The sequence below is a fragment of the Dendrobium catenatum genome, unplaced genomic scaffold, assembly GCF_001605985.2.
Source record: "Dendrobium catenatum unplaced genomic scaffold, ASM160598v2 fragScaff_scaffold_1041, whole genome shotgun sequence".
Lineage (NCBI taxonomy): Eukaryota > Viridiplantae > Streptophyta > Magnoliopsida > Asparagales > Orchidaceae > Dendrobium > Dendrobium catenatum.
The window spans coordinates 1-4,012 of NW_021319503.1; positions in this window are offsets into that span (position 1 = coordinate 1).

Genomic DNA, 4,012 nt, shown 5'->3' on the forward strand with positions numbered 1-4,012 from the left:
CCCACTACCCTTGTGAAACCTCTTAAGTAAATGAAACTAAACTCTTAAACATTGATTCGTCATTTGGTATAATGTTTGAAATTTTATTTAGAAGCTCCGAAGTTAAACGTGCTCATCCCAGAAATTTTTGGGATGAATGACATCATAATAAGTTATATTAAGAAAACAAAACCGTGAGACACTTATGCCAAAGAAGACAATAACTAGATAGTTAAGAGATTGGTTGTTACAAATGATATTAAAGTAATACACCAGATGAAAGATGTGAACTAAATGTCAAACAAGACAAAGTTCTACGCCATGTGAGGCACCTCTTAATATGTATGGGACAAAGTGTTACGTGACAGGAGCCGCCAATTGAACACATAGGGGCCACCTCTAGAATCATCTATGCCTGGTGGATGATTCTGGGATAAATTACTGACAACGATGTAAGTTACTTAAGTGGAAAAGATTGTGAAACCCCTAAACTAAATAATCTAAATATTAAACATTGAGGCTTTTTTGGTGTAATGGTTAAAATTTTATTTAGAAACTCAGCAGTTAAGCGCGCTCATCTAAGAGAAATTCTAAGATGGCTGACCTCTTGAGAAGTTACAGCAATAGGACAAAACCGTGAGACCATTAGGCCAAAGAGGACAATATCTTGATACTTAAGGGTTTGAGTTGTTACAACTCACCTCAAGTCTCTATTGCTACATGTCATAGGCCGCCACCACTATCCTATGAAGCAATAACAAAGTTTTTTCTAATATTCATTATATGTACCAATATTAGGTTTTATGGTATTAAAGTACTTAGCTCCAATAAGCACGGCCTTATTCATCTAAATATTAGAGCTCAAAGAATAAATAAACATATACTCTGTGTTGCGTTTTATATCACTTTATGTATAGCCTTTATTCCTATAAATACTAGGTCTCTGTATTACATTGAAGATAATAAAAGTTTATTTCATTACTCTGTACTCTTCTTCTTCCTTCGGCGTGCTGAGGAAACTCCATGAGTTTCTACATGGTATCAGACGAGGCTTGACGACTCCGACGACCTATGGCGTCCTCAACCACCTCTCCTCCGGCCGACAGTCACAATGCTGACATCACTTCGGCATCCCCGGTTCTTTCCTCCTCTCACAAATCCATCTTGTCTAATCTCAAGAACATCGTTCAAACCCCCTTATCTCATGATAACTACCCGTTGTGGAGATCCCAAATCCTCAAAATCTACAGAGCCAGCGATTTTGACTCATATCTTGATCCAGAAAATCCCATTCCGGATAAATTTCTAATCTCCTCCACCGGAGCATCAAGATCCAATCCCACTTATAAGCAATGGGTTCTTAATGATCAAAATCTGGCTGCAGCTATCTGCTCCACTATATCTGCCTCCATTCTTCCCTATGTTCTTGATCTTGATTCAACGTCCGCCATTTGGACGGTTCTTCAAACAAGATTCCAATCCTCAAACAGATCGCAGGTCATTCAACTAAAGAATGAGCTATACCACACATCTCTCCAAAACTCTACCATGCTTCAATATCTTAACACCATCAAATCGCTTGTTGATCGCATTGCCACCGCTGGTTCGCAGATTGAGTGCGAAGATATCATCCATCATATTCTCAATGGGCTTCCTCCGGCATATCAATCGTTTAAGACGACCATACGCACCATGACACAATCTTTAAATCTTGACCAACTCTACTCGTTACTAATTAGCGAAGATATTCACATTGCTTCCGACGCCGCTAGATTTTGCCCCGCAGAATCAACTGGACACCGCTTTGTTCTCCGCACGAGGTCGAGGCCGCAGAGGTAAACCTCGGTCTGCAGGATCAAGAACCACCTCCTCGCAGGCGCCCACGATCTGCCAGATCTGCTTCAAAAGAGGGCACACAACATCAGAATGCTGGCATAGGTTAAACGCTCAATATGTGTCGGCATCTCAGTCACAATCCAACAAGGCACTTGCAGCTACGTCAAACCAGCCATCGAACGAATGGTATCTAGACTCAAGGGCATCGTCCCACATGACCAAATCCTTCGACAATCTTTCGGTCTCCAATCCGTACCAAGGCTCCGATGGCATCAGCATTGGCGATGGGAGTTCCGTTAGCATAGCTCACTCTGGCAATGGCTTGCTACCAACTCCCTCCCGTAAGCTAACTCTATCTCACATACTCCACACACCACAACTGCAGTATAATTTAATTTCTATTTCTCAACTAACTCGTGACAACAATATCTCTATAATATTCGATCCTAATGGATTTGTTTTGAAGGACTTGACAACTCATCAAATTCTGCTTAAAGGACCTTGCAAGAACGGTCTCTACCCTCTTTACACACCAGCAACTTCTCTCCCGAACACGGCGCTCCTCACCACCAAGCAAAGGGCATCCATCTGGCATGACCGATTGGATCACCCGAATCAGAAAATGATTACTCGTATCGCGGAGTTTAATCCGCACTTAGGCATTAATAAACATCATATAGTTTGTCATTCCTGCAAAATTAATAAAGCTCATAAAATGTCATTTGAAATTTCTACTAGTCGTGAACGTAAAGCTCTAGCTTTGATCTATTCTGATGTGTGGGGTCCTGCTCCCACTCCGTGTCATACAAGTTTTTTGTATTATGTTATTTTCATCGACGACTATTCTCTACACTTGGATTTACCGTTGATAACACCAAAATGAATATTTATGTATTTTCACATTTAAAACTTTATATTAGAAACATGAGCTGTCTTCTAAAATTAAAAACTTTCCAATCTTGATGGGGTGGTGAGTATATCAACAGCGCAAATTTACTCATTGCTTTCAGCTCAAGGTGCACCCCTTAAAACATAAGAATCTCATTCCTTATACACCAGAACAAAATGGTGGTACAGAAAGAAAGGCATAGGCATATCGTCGAATGCGAAAACCTTCGATACACACGCGCCTTACCGTAGCTCCTGGCCAGAGAGATCTAATGCTCACGGCCTGTGCATTTAATTAACAAACTGCCGAACTGCAAACATAAATAACAGTATCACCCCATGCCATGCTCTACGAACGTAAACCAGACTACAAGCCACTTCGCATCTTTGGTGTGTTGTGTTTTCCACTAACCCCTCTACTCACTGTCACAAGTCTGCAACCTAAAGCGCAGCCATGTGTATTTCTCGGATACTCCGGAAACATAAAGGGAAACAAATGTCTTCATCTCGGTATAATACAAGATATCATATCGCTTCACGTCACGTTTGACGAAAATTTTATTTTCCCTTTGCAGATCAAAAGTTCCATCTGTGTCTCAACAGGACCACCTTCACCCATGTTTCTCACACCAAAGTCTCGACCACCAAAGCAAGTTCCTGTACAAACTACTACTTTGCGCCTCCACCATGCCAACTCACAGGCCCAACCATCTTCACAGATGAAAATGCTTCAACACAACAATTCGCCCAGTCAGCTCAGATCATCCGGAAACCGTCCCACTTCCTCAACCAACACACTCATGGTAACCAGAGGTAAAACGGGCCATTTAAGCCCACAAAACCGTTTAATATGTTTCTACACACAACACAGACAACCGGTGGCTCCCACATCATATACCGAGGCAAGCAAGCTGCCTGATGGCGATCGAGCTATGGCCGACGAGTTTCTTAGTGTTTACAAACGTCAGGGTAATGGGAGTCTTGTTATTCCGCTCGACAGCTTTGTCGGATGCAAGTGGACTACAGGCTTCAAGTTCCACTCGGTGACCGGCTCAATTGCCAAACACAAAGCAAGACTTGTTGCTTCAGGGAAAATCACCAGGAGTACGGGCTGACACCACTGAGACATCAGGCCCCCGTGGTTGTAAAAACTCCGACATTTGCAGACTTCTCATGTGGCCTTACACCACGACTGGCCTATAATCCAATTCGACGTTGCCAACACGTTTCTCCATTGGCTCGCTTACGAAAACTGATTAATGAATCAACCAAGAGCGTTTTGAAATCGCTATCATCTCCTAATCATGGT